The sequence below is a fragment of the Lissotriton helveticus genome, chromosome 10 (genome assembly GCF_964261635.1).
Source record: "Lissotriton helveticus chromosome 10, aLisHel1.1, whole genome shotgun sequence".
NCBI classification, from domain to species: domain Eukaryota; kingdom Metazoa; phylum Chordata; class Amphibia; order Caudata; family Salamandridae; genus Lissotriton; species Lissotriton helveticus.
Genome location: NC_136071.1, coordinates 938,462,469 through 938,476,226, shown reverse-complemented (window position 1 = coordinate 938,476,226; position 13,758 = coordinate 938,462,469). Strand labels below are relative to the sequence as shown.

The following is a 13,758-nucleotide window of genomic DNA, read 5'->3' as shown; positions in this document are numbered from 1 at the left end:
AGACCAAGGTCTCTACCTATAAGAGTCTGGTAAAATAATCCAAAGCTGAATACTACTCCTCGCTAATATGCAACACTACCAACAATTCCAGGAGTATTTTTAACATTCTAAACAGCGTCACTAATCCGGAGTGCGCCAAGAATGCGATTGTCCCGTCCCAAGATCTTTGTGACAATCTCGCTACATTTTTTAAGGAAAAAATTGAGCTTATCCTTAAAGACCTGGATATGCCTCCGGAGTGTATCCCTCCACCTGTCCTGAGCTCTGTCTCTCCGGCCGAACGACCGACCGACCTCGTCTCGGAGCCTAGTGGACTGCTACATGCGTTCCCTCCGTTTACCTATGAAGCCTTCACTGAGGTAGTTAGAGGGATCGTTTCCGGCTCTCCTTTGGATCCGGTGCCCCCCAAGATTTGGAAGGAATTTGAGGACAAATTATTCGGTCCCCTACAACAAATCTGCAACCAATCCTTGGTCACTGGCACTGTCCCAACCCATTGAAAACGGGCGCTAGTTTCTCCTCTGTTAAAGAAGCCCTCTTTGGACCCTGACTGCTCTAAGAACTACCGGCCGATCTCCTTGCTGCCTTTCCCCGCAAAGATAGTTGAGCGTTTGGTGAGTAACTCCCTCTCCAACCATCTCGAACGCCATCTATTACTGGATGGGGACCAATTTGGTTTCCGGCCTGCGCACGGGACCGAAACAGCCCTCATCACCGCTATGGACGAGCTTCAAAGGCGTGCAGACAGAAGACAGGCAGCATTCCTGATCCTGCTCGACATGTCTGCCGTCTTTGATATGGTGAACCATAAGATCCTATTGCAGCGGCTATGGGAGGCAGGAGTGAGAGACACCGCGCTGCTTTGGTTCCATTCTTTTTTGAAGGATAGGCAGCAGGCAGTCTCTATGCCACCGTTTCAGTCAGCCTTTTCCCTGGTATCCCATGGAGTCCCTCAGGGCTCGGCTATCAGCCCCATTCTTTTTAATGTTTATCTTAGACCTCTGATCTCTCTTATCAAAAGCTTTGGCATCAAAATTGTGAATTACGCCGACGACACGCAGATGATTCTCTCCCTGGAAGGGGAGGACTCTACTTCCTTGGAGATTTTACATAATTGTCTGCGTGAAACGTCTAGGTGGCTGAAGGACAATTCCCTTCAGCTTAATGCTGGAAAGACGGAGGTGCTAGGATTCCTCAACCTTTTCCATCTAATTTCTGGCCCCCGGAAACCAGGACTTCGGTACGGCCAGTGGAATCTGTTTGGAATCTAGGGGTCATGTTGGACCAGAGACTCAGCATGGAGACACATGTTCAAAAAACATCTGCCTGCTGCTTTGCCATCCTCCGCTCTCTTAGGAAAGTCCTTCCCCTCCTACCTACTTGTGCCCGCGCGCAAGTGGTTAGATGCACCATCCTTAGCAGGCTGGACTATTGTAACTCCCTCCTGCTTGGGTCCCCTGAGTTCCTGCTGGATCGGCTCCAGAGGGTCCAATCAGCGGCTGCTAAACTGGCCCTGGGGCTTCCGAGAAGTTCTCATGGAGCAACCGCACTGGCAAAGTTGCATTGGCTTCCTATAAGGCAGAGGATCCAATTTAAGGCCCTCTGTATAGTGTTTAGGGCTCTCCATGGAGCTGGCCCAGCTCCTCTGCAATCTAAATTTGCCTGGTATTCCCCTACTAGACCGCTTCGTTCCTCCGACACCAAACTGGTAGTTGTTCCCAGATTCAGGAAGGCTAGAGCTGGTGGCAGATCCTTTGAAGTGACTGCCGCCAGACTATGGAACACTCTGCCCATCGAGATTAGGCATATCGGTGAACTCCTCCCGTTCAGAAGGAGGATAAAAACTTGGCTATTCCCCTGCTAGTCCGCCTTCCTCCGGTCTCTTTTATCTCTTAGCGCCAGGATGCCTGCAATGGTGACAGTTGCGCTTTATAAATGCTTAAAATAAATAAATAAATAAGCAATTCTGTCTGTTGAAAACTATGGATGCGTTATTTCTTTACAAAGTACCTCAAATGTGTCAGAATCAACAAAGCAAAACTGCCGCAGAGGAGGGATACGTTGGAAATAAACAACAATATGTCAGTTCCTGAGTCCTTGGAGAAGCGATGCAACAATTGTGCTGCACGCAGGAGAAGTGATGCATCGAATCCGGACCGTCGGGGGAAGTGATGTCGGTTCCAAGATGGTTCTGGTCTGTGAGTGCTTCAGCAGAAAAACTTGCCACACAGGTGCGATGCGTGGAAATCCGGATGCGCTGGAAGTTGTTGCGGCAAACAGGCTCTGCGTCGATTTCTTCAGTTAAGGTCCCACGAAGCTTCACTTCTTTCAGCCGCACTGCGGGGCCTGTTTCGGAGTCTGTGCGGTGATCTCGGACTTTTGAGGTCGGTGCACTGGACTCAGCGTGCAGTGGATTTTTCAGCCGCTGACAGATGCTCAGTCGATTCTTCGGCCGCACAGTGGTGGTGCGTGTAAATTATTACTGCATGGCAGTGCTGCATTGGAAAAACATGTTAAAGAAAAATGTTCCTGTGTCTCGCATTTTTTGAAAGCTGAATGTCTTTGCTAAATAGCCAAACCCATTGATTTCAGTTTATCACTATTTTTTATTCTTAGTTGTTTCTTTCAATCTGAAAAAAGATGTATGTTGTGTCATATCAATACATCCTTGTTCTCAAAACAATTAACAAACATACTTAAATAAGACATAAATGTGCAGTACAACATATATCACAAACACTTTTTACATGAAAAACATTTTAACAGAAGACATCCAATACATATATCGCTATTGGTGATGTGCTTTTTATTATGGTCCTTAAGACTCTTTTATCCCATTGATGCTGCCGTCGGCCGCCGAACGTTCGGAGCACTACCTGGCTGGTACTGTGAACGTTCAACGTCCGACGCAGCCCTGCCCACTCTATGGAACGCTCAGCACTGCGCCGAAATAACGGCCGCAGTTAAGGCGTTAATGTCTATATTCAATATCCAATCTTATACAGGGCAAGTTGGATTTTTGTGAAAAATTTGAGATTTTTCTCTCTAATCACAAATGTGAATTATTCTGTATATTTATCTGCATTGGAAAAACTGGCGCTGGAAGGGCGAGGTGTCGATTTTCAGGTTTGTTTAGTTCTTTGCCGCAGAAACAACCTCCAAGGGCCCAGAACTTGAGTTGGCACCACAAGGCAGGTCAGAACTCCGAGTAATGAAGTCCAAGGATGCTGCAGGGGAAGTCTTTGTGTCCCTGAGACTTTAGAACAGGAGGCAAGCTCTGCATTAAGCCAGTGGAGATCTTTGTTATGCAGGATAACACAGCGGGACAATAGTTTCAGTCCTTTCCTCTGCTCACAGACAGAAGCAGCAACTGCAGGCCATCCCAACAAAGCAACACACAGCAAAGGGCCAGTACCCCTCCTGGTAGCTCTTTAGCTCTTCTTCTTGGTAGGGTCCTCTTGGTTCCAGAAGTAATCTAAAGTTCTGGAGCTTTAGGTCCAATACTCATACCCCATTTTCTCTTTGTAGTCTTTGTTTCTAGAGTCTTTAAGCTCAGTACAAAAGAGGCCTGTCCTCCATGGTTCAGCTTCACTACAGGAGGTGGAGAATGCATTGTGCAAAGCAGACACATCCTATTCAGGAGCTATAGAAAACTCCTCCCACCACTCTAAATGCAGAAAGGTCAATTAAGCCTGGCTACGAGGCACACAGGAAGGGCAGGACACACATGAACCCCCCCCCCCACCGTGTGACTGTCTCGAGTGAATGCTCATCTCCACCTCCTGTCACGCCAAAACCAGATGGTGAGTACACAAACAGGCAGAGGTACAATGGATTGTTAAACAAGAAAATGCCCACTTTCTAAAAGTGGCATTTTCAAACACACAATTTAAAACAGAGCTTAAACTCCAAATCTCTAGCTGTTCCTAATTGAAAGTTACACTTGCAAAATGTTACAAGGCAGCTCCATTTTTAACCTATGGGAGAGCTTGGCCTTCCAATAGTGAAAAACAATTACACAGTATTACACTATCAGGACATGTAAAACCCACCAGCACATGTCCTACCTTTCACATAGACTGCACCCTGCCCATGGTGGTACCTTGGGCCTCCCTGAGGGGTGACATACATGTAAGAAAAGGATAGGTTAGGTAGGCCTCGAAAAATGTACTCACCCACTCGCAATTGCGAGTGAAATTTTAGCAGGTTGAGCTATTTTTAGAGTAATCAAGCAATTTTTAGAACTTATTCGACCCTGCTGGTGAGTAAACTTAAGTTGTAAGAAAAAGGTGTTCTGTTCCTTCAGCAAGCAAATGAGCAAATAAGTCATTTAAATCTTTTTTTATCTTGACACATTTGCAGACTGCTCAAGGACAGAGGTCAAATGTCAGTTGCCTTTTTACTAATTGTTGCTGATTTGTTCCTGGAAAATGGTGTTTACTTTTTTTTCTCTTATTGCAGTTGAGGCTTTTTGTGAAGTGAGCTATCTGACAATAATTGTGAAACAAAATCTGGTAAAATGTCCTTTTTTTCTCTAATACGACATTTGAACAGCTTGTAAATGAATAGTACGTAGAACAGGAATTATGAAAACTTTTTTGTAATTCAGAAGTGTGATGGAAACAAAGATTTAAATTGGAGGAAAACCAATCAGAACACTTTACTTGGTGATGTGCAAATGACAAATATTTGCTGAAACTTTATTTCCAAACATTGTATACTACATAGTTATAAAACTACATGTCAGTGACGTTCTTTGGCAATTTCAATGTAAAATCTGCTGAATGCAAATAACAGTGGGCTGCTACTTTATGCTTTAGTTATGTATTTATTAAAAGTGATAGTTTTTAAACATGATGTGAGATGCATTCTTGGCCAAACTCTGATGACAATGCATTTAATGAACTAACAGGCAAGACTGCAGTCAAGTGTATCTTATATGTGGCTAGATTTGCATTCTATATTGAGGTAATGTTTAGTCTATTAAATCAAACAAAAGAGTTTTCTTTACAGCAGATCTGCTGAACTTTCTTATTTGAAGGTGCTCTCATATGTGATAATGAAGAAAATGGCATCTCAGTTAATTAAAATACTTGCCCAGGATCACATAATTTGAAATCAGTTTATGGGTCAAGAACATTATAATTAGGTTGAGTAGATTATTTAAGTCACTAGACCTGCAGGTCTAGTAAAACTGTTTGGATTTTTCGAGGCCTGTTAGGGCCTGGCAAGTACTTGCCAGGCCAACATAGCAGTTAAAAACTGTACGTGCAGACACAGCAGTGGCAGGTCTGAGACACATTTGAAAGGTTACTTGTGTTTCTGGCACAAAATAAGTACTGCAAGCCCACTTATAGCATTTGGTTTACAGGCTATTGGCACCCACAGTGCACTTTACTAGGGACTTACAAGTAAATCAAATATGCCAATCGTGGATAACCAATAATAATTCCAATTTACCCAAGGAACACTTGCACTTTAGAACTAATCAGCAGTGGCAAAGTACCCAGAGTACCTAATCCAGCAAAACGAAATCCAGCACACCATCAAAAAGACAAGAGGCAGAGGCAAAAAAACCTATACTGTGCTTCAGTACTAAAATATGCATCAGTGCACCTTCATACTGAAAGTAAGGCATGTCTATTTATATAATAGGATTTCTTTCAGATATCACATTTGTTTCCATGGGGTAGGAATTTGCACCAACACTGTGCTATTGTTAAACCTTGGTACATAGTGAAGAAAATCATTTCTCCATTTTGACACCACATAAAGTGAAAGAGCCACACTAAATGTCATTTCCTGGCTTTCTTAAATCTCTATATTAAGACCTTGACTGCTTTTTCAATGGTCGAATAGATAAGGTTAGTATACATTGTCTAATTCCAGTTCAACATCTCTACAAATGGATCTTATGTTATGTGTATTTGTAAAGCGCACGGTCACCTGTGAGGGTATCCTGGCACTGAGCAGCCGTGTTTGTCGCCTAGCTATGACTATGGCAAATTTAGAAAAACTTGTTATTGTATCAATAATCCATGCATATAAGTGTCATTTTAAGCATTTTAGTTATGATACCACACATTTAGTATGATACCATACATTTAGTCAAAGGTTCTCATACAGAAGAGGATGGTTCAAAAGGATACAGATGTGTGCCTCCATTGAAAGGCAGAGGATGGTTTCTTTACAGAATAACTCACAGCACACACAAATGGATTCCTTCCACCATCAAAGGCAGAGGATTGTTTTAAGATTCACATCAAATAGAACTTATAGGTTCCACCCACCATCAAGGGCAAAAGGATGGTCTGTTCTCTTAGCTTTCAAAAGGTTTTAAAACAAAGGACAAAAGGATCAAGTTGAAAGTCCATAAGCATTAGCTAAAGGGGAAATGCAAATCTGGTTGGCCACCAGATAGTCCAAGAAAGTTCAGCAGACAAAGTCATTGGCAAAGGCAAAAACATGGGCTTCGCAAGATCAGGCTTGTTTGGCAAAGAAGAATGTAAATAAATCTGTCAAAGGTAGCAGCATGCGCAAATTAACCCAAACGCAAAAGGATGATTGTTTAAAGCACAAGTCTCCTTGCATAGGGGATAAATCGAGCATGTGTTCCTGTAAAAAATATGCTGGCATGCCTCTCCTTGGGGGTCTCTCCTTTTATAAGCACTGTGACACTTCATATGGTCAGTCATCACACCATAATGGTCTGATCATCATGGTTTTCCATACATGTCATGAGAACTACTTAGTCTTTCCTTCCTCACGGGTTAGTCGACAAAGAATAAGTTACATCGTTGTAGACCACGAGGTCTGTATAAAGTTGAGTGAAAACTAGAAAATGTCCTCGGCTGTACTAAATGTCGCGTATGTAGAACAGATAAAGCAACACTCGAAGACCTGTGAAAAGAATGTTCATTGTAATAGGCTATGAAATAATGCAATTCAGCAAGAAACATGGAAAAAGGCTATTAAACTAACATTTCATTTGCAGTAAAATAAACTCTTAATTGGAATCAAACATATTGAAATATCTCAAGCAATCATGTTAGGTAATAATAGTAAAATTGTCAGTGTATTATTACATAAAAGGACTACTGTTAGCTAGGGCCTATTACCCCCAAATTTCAACATTCATATATGTAAATTATTCTCAAAATTCATTGGACTAGAAACGTTTTAGCTTTTATATAACCTTTATGATGTCTATAATCACTACTGAAAATATCATCTATATAGCTAGTTCTAACGTTTTGCATTGCATTCTTTTTTATGGTATATTACAATGAAAGGCAATAGAAATGCTAAGTCACATAATTAGAATTGCATGTTTTTGTCAGTAAAGGTATCATAAATCATTTGTTATAAGTAACCTGTTATTATACCTTATTAGTAAACATTTCTCTTTTTCTACTTTTTTCCGTCATGCTTTTCCGGTGCAGTTTCTCATTTCTGTGTCGTTTTTCTCAACATGTTCAAAGTGCACGGTTAGGTTTCTATGTCTTAATCAGTAATTATGTCATGTAGATTTATCTGCTTTTGAGCTTCATCATTCTTATAGTCTAACTTGCTGGTGACATGGGGTTTTCTAGTGTAGGTTGGGGTCCATTTGAATATCTTCCTTAGCATCTTCAGGGTGTAGAAGCAGATTGCAGTGATGGTGTTGACTTATGCAGTCATGTCCTGTTTTCTGTCCTGATTATTCTGAGGTTCTTGTTTGGTTGCTGGATGTGGGTCTGTGTTCAGCTCGCCACTAGTTGGAGTCCATGGTGAGGTATTTTTGCCAAATATCACTACTTCTCTCTTGTCAGTGTTGAGCTTGAGATGGTTGGCTATCATCCAGTTAGTGACTTCGGTCACATGGGCGGTGAACTTTTTCTTGTGTTGGGAGTCTTGTACGAGAGGAAGAGTAAGAGTTATTTGTCATCAGCTTAGAAGAGGATGTTGACTTTCTGTGTGCGAATGATGTTGACCAGAGGTTTGGGTGGAGCGATGAACTTTGGGGCGCTCTGCAGGTGAGTTTGCGTACTTCTGAAGAGTAAGGTTCCAGGCTAGCAGCTTGTGTTCTATCCCTTAAGAACAAACAGATCCTGCAGAGAGTGGGTCCTTTGATGGCAATCTCGAGCAGGTGCCTAATGAGGATAGGGTGTTAGACCATGTCAAATGCTGCCGAGAGGTCCAGGAGAATGACAACCGTCATATCTCCTCTGTCAAATATCATGCGGATATCATCTGTGGCAGCGATGAGTGTGGCTTCTGTACGGTGGTTGGGCAAGAAACTGGACTGCGTGGCTTTGAGTTGGGGGTTGCTAAGGTGGACGGTTGATTAGTTTCTGGAAGACCTTTGCCGGGTATAGTAGGAGGGAGATGGGCCTGTATTAGGAAAACGTGTCTGGGTCACCAAATGGTTTCTTGAGCGGGTGCAGAACGGTGGCATATTTCCAGGTATTTTGGAATGAGGCTCAGTCGATGGTGGCATTGAGGATGGATGTTAGTGCTTTACTGATCAGTAGGAGTATTTAGGTGAAAGTATGGTGAGGGCAAGGGTCAGATGGGGCCCATGAGTAGATGGTCTTCATGGTAGCAATTCTGAAGGTGGTGACAGCAGCTACGAGGTCAAGGGTCGTTCTTCAGGTGTAATGTATAGTGGAGTTGTGACAGTGACGTCATCCAGTTGAGGGTCAAAGATGCTGTATATGGAGGTGATTTTGTTACAGAAGAATTCTGAGAGCATGTTGTAAAGGTCCTGTGAAGGGGTGATGTTGCTGGAGGTGGTGGGAGCGCTGTGAAATCTGTGATCATGGTGAAGATTTCCTGGCTTCTGTTGATGCTGGTATTGGTACAATCTGCAAAAGTTGTGCACTTGGTGAGGGTAGTGTTAGGGCTGATATGAAGATGTCTTTATCTTGAATTGTTCCTTATTTGTGCTCCAGTTCCTTGCATTTGTGTTTCGTGAGCTTGAGTTTATCTGTGTACCAACTTGCCTGTGGTAGGGCTTTTGCAATTAGGTTGTGCTTGTGGGGGGCCAGGGTGTCAACTTATGCAATGATATAAGTATTGAGGTTCTTAATTGTTTTGGGCAAGTTGATGGTGTGCTCGGGCCGGTGCGTGGAGAGGGCAGAAACTCACTCTTCTGTAATACTTTTCCATCTACGGAGGATGGGTCCAGCGCTGGGAGGTCCATGGTGGTGTGGGATGGGCACACTGAGACTGACGAGGGCGTGGTCGGTCCAGGTCATGGTTGCTGGCTTGTTGATTGTGATGTTGCTGATTGATAGGTGCCAGTTGGTGTGGATGGGTTCAGTAACGTGCTGGGTGAGGCCAAGGTTTCCTAGAAGGGCCAAAGAGTTTGGGTTGGTAAGGTCTTTTAAGGTGAAAGTGAAGTTCTCTGAGGAGGATAAAGGTGTTGGAGATAATGAGGGAGCAAACAAAGTCTGTAATGTCACTCGTGAAATTAATGCTAGCTCCTGGTGGTCTGTATACAAGGGATCTGCCCAAAGAGAAGTGGTTGTGATGTATATCTTGAGGTGTTCCATGTAGCTGATGGGGGATGTCCCTATAGATGGAGCAGCTGATGGTATTTTAGAATCTCCTTGCTTGGGCTGATGGTCTGCCTGGCGATCTTGTAGCCGACAGGGATGACTGTGGTGCTGTCTGCTGTAAAGGTTAAGTTTTGCCATGTTTCTGTAAGGTAGAACCGGTCCGGAGCATGGTCGTGCAGTAGGTCCCAAATTTCTGTGGCATGTTTGGTGAGTGAGTGGGTGTTGTCAAGCTGGCATACAAGTGTTGTGTTTGGTCTGTTTGAGCATGAACAGGCGGCTGATTTTTGTGAGTGTGAGCTAGTAGGATATTGGGTGCTATTGGTGCAGGAGTAAGGTGTGGGAGAGTGCATGAAAACTTGCAGCAGATGCATGTGAATGGTCTGACCCTGTTCTGTGGTGCGGTGTGGCAGCAGAGCAGTGGCCAGGGTTGGTAGTACGGAGGGGTTTGGTATGGTAGAGGTGGGCAGGGGAAGAACCAGGGTTCCTGACATTCCTGGCTCTGGACTCGTACTAGGCATGGACGGGAGCAGATGGGCTTTTCTTTGGTACCTCTTTGGCATGCCAGCTTCATGTCCTCACTGTGGCTGCCTTTAAGTAGCTCCTTGGAGGGGGAGGTGTGCAAGGTGCTGCAGGCAGGAATCTAGTGGTGTCACTTCCTGTGCATATGAACGATGGGTTCCAGTGATATCACTTCCTGTGCAGATGGGTGTTCGGAAATCAAGTCCTTTTTGTTGGCTTTTTCTTTTGAAGACACTCTTGCTAAAAAACCAAAAATTTCACTTCCTATGCAGATGGAAGATGGGAACTCCAGTGGTCACTTCCTGTGTAGATGGGTGATGGGAAATCAAGTCCTCTTTCTCGACCTTTTCTTTTAAAGAAATTTTTTGCCAGGAAACCAGAGATGTTACGTCCTGTGCAGATGGATGATGGGAACTCCAGTGGTCACGTCCTGTGCAGATGGGTGATTGAAAATATTGAAATTAAAATAAATTTGGAATGCAACTTTTAGTTTGAAGAAGAGGAAGACTTAAAGAACAACTTTAGATGGATGAAACAAACGTACATAGAAAATTAAAAAAAGTGAGATACATTGTTGTAGATGAGACCGAAAACTAAAGAAGAATTTTGGCTGATGCCAGATATGAAAAGGACATGATTTTATTATTTTAACAAAATGCAAGTTGCAGATTAGTGTTCTGTCAGAATTGTTGTTTCACACGAATTTCGGTGGTCCTGGTATTGTCGTATAAATTCTACTTATCTTTTCCCTTCTGCCTTGGCAACTGATTGTCACTCTAATTTGTAAGGTCCATCACAAATTGTACATGGAACATTTACTGTCTTTAAATGGTCACTAATTAGAACTTTACTTCAAAAAGTGATGCTCTATTCGTTTTCTGTATGTTCTGTACTACTATGATTTGAAAAGGATGTCCTTTAGCATTCAGTGTCTCCAGTGGTTTAAAAGAAGCTGACTCTTGGAGCAGTTTTAAAATGGAGCTAATATATACTCTTTGTCTGTTTTTCCCCTCCTTATGTCTTTGAAGTGATAAATGTAAATTAATTCCTTCTAGTGCACCCCAAATAAATACCATCCTATGTTTGTCCATTGATGCTGATTAGAAGAATCCTTCCTACTAAAGTCATGATTATTGAGGCTGAAAACGTACATAAGGATATTTTTAACCTAATTAAAGCCTCTGGGTCATAGCAATACCAAAATATTAAACTACAGTCAAGGATTGTTTTCTAGTAGTTTAAGCCTCATAATATGCCCTCTATCGTTTCCATTCGTTTTTTGCTTGGTAACCAGAGAGTCCGTCAAACCTCTCAAAGTCATAGTGCTTCTCCTCCTAACAGCTGTTGAGCAAAAGTGATAATTCTCTTGTGTCCTGGCCTGGGTTATTGTTCTTCTATTTACTAATGTTGCATTTTTCGCTCATTAAATTAGCTTTTTGTAGTAGAGTTATAGTCACTTCATACCTTCTTAAACAAGAGAAGAGCGGCCCAAAATGGCTATGGTTATTAAAACCACTCGCACTCATGGATGCTAGGCACAACATTTACCTGCTATTTCCTAATATCCCTGACTTCAGTGGGCCACTTTTCCAAATGTTTCCCGTTGACCAGAATAAAGGAAATTTGATGTGTTTTATTAACTTTTTTTTTTTTTACATCACCACCCTTCTCTTCTCCCATCCCCCGCTTCTTTTTACCCCTTCCTATCCAGCATCTTTAAGCAAGGTGTTCTGAACACTGAGACCAGCCTGGACCTGGTACCCTCGGCTCCTTCCTAGTATTGTATGATGCAGCTGTTAGTATCACCGAAAAGTGGTCTAAACTGTTTTCACTTTTAAAGAGAAAGAAATCCACTAGACTTTTGCTATCGTACCTTTTTTTAATCTCCTCAAGAACACTTTGTGCAACATCCCTCTCCCTAAACTGTGTATTTGGCGCTGCCATATCACTTTCATATCAGAACGGAAAACAATCTAAGGAGGAAAAATCACAAAAGAAAATCCCTGTACATAGGCAGATCTTTTTTTTTTTTCTTCCAGGCAGAGAACAGAACTTTGTCCTAAATCAGGAAATTCTCCAAATACAAAATCATGATATATGATGGGTTATCCTGTTTTAGTTTAGTTATCGATAAGACTCGAATTCTTTATCATTTTGATTCGCTTATTGATATGGTTACCATGGCATCATTACAATACCCTCACTTCCCATGTTCTATGTAAGGCCTACTATCTTGATATTAGAAATCCAAGACCAATTTTCAATACGTTCCAGTTTACATTTTATACATTATAGTCACATACGTTGGAGCACCATCTTGCACTTCAGTTTTAGCTCCTAACCTCTCTATTCTGACTTTATTTGCAATCAAAGACTCTCCAATCACCCCCCATTTTCCCTATAAGCTTATTGACTTTTTCTTTTAAATACTGTAATCTAGTTATGTGCTCTATTTGGGTCGAATTGATTTCTTTTACCTCCCACAGAATTTTTCAGTAAGAGTTTGGCTTAACAACCATTAAAATGCTCTTCAAAGTTGCTGGGAGCCTCCGTCCCTTTGCTCCCTTTTCGTATTTTGCCTCCTTTAGCATCACCTAGGTAATGTACAGCTCTGCCATCCTAGCTAGATTCCTCTAGGTTTACTCGTGGCCACTAAGTCTGTTGATTCTTATGGCAGCTGGGACCGTGCTGTAGATAATATGTAGCATAATCCGGTGCGGTAGAGCAACCCATCTAAATTTCAACTCCTTATATTCTGCCTTTATTGACCCCCTTATCTAGTCAACTTTTCACCAGTATGATTGCTACATTCCCTACCCCCCCCCCCACCCCACGGCCCAGAATTTCTAAAGACTTCTCCAATTGGTTAAGGGTAGTCTTTCCTCCTCCCAGCCCCCTGGCACACGCCTATTGTGTTTTCAGCATTCCCTTGGCATGTCTTTCGAATACAGGTCCCCTTTCTGTACCTCAGATGTTAGTTCCTGCAAATTATTGCCAGTGGGGTTCAAGCCATCTTGATCCCCACTGTCACTTTAATCATTGTTGGACCTGGCCCTTTTTGGCAGGTTCACCCCGAAACTTTTTTTGCTTTTTCCTAGCCTGTTTCTGGAACCTGGTGTTGGTGATTTTAGGCCTTGGCGCACTTTTTCACTGTGGTATAGTGTAAAGTGTGTGAGCTCACTGTGTATGTATGGTGAGTGAGCTGCCCTCCCATAGGAATGAATGGGGAATATGTATGCCCATGGTAGTTCCTGGTGTGTGGGGAGTGCAGGGTCGAGTTTGGTATGTGCGAACTCGTGAGATTGAATGCTGCGCAATGGTATATGCAGCATGATTGTGTCTAGTGTAGAAGTGCCACTTTTAGAAGTTGGCATATTTGTGTAATTTGTGTCTGGTGTGTGATTGGCTGAGGCTGGCTGGTGAGCCTGGCTCCAAGAGTCTGGGATGGTCCGCCCCGGTGGTGAATGGAGTGTTTAGCATGCTGATGTGAGGGGAGGAGTGAGCCTGGGCCTGCTTGTGGATTGACTGTCTGGTCTGAGGGTCCTGAGAGAGGCTGGGTTTTCCCCACACAATGCTGGCTCCTGGGGTGCGTCTGATGTCCCTAGCTTGGCCAGTGAAAGGAATTCCCTATAATCAGTTCTAGCTGGTTCTCACACTGCCTGCTCTCTGCTAGACAAAGGATTTCTCTGTATAACAA

At 42.9% G+C, this 13,758-nt stretch overlaps 1 protein-coding gene across 2 annotated transcripts in view; it reads left to right on the top strand.

Annotated features, from left to right (window-relative positions):
• Window positions 1-13,758, top strand: part of NMT2 (N-myristoyltransferase 2) — a 361,358-nt gene that overhangs the window by 194,361 nt on the left and 153,239 nt on the right. The window lies entirely within an intron of this gene.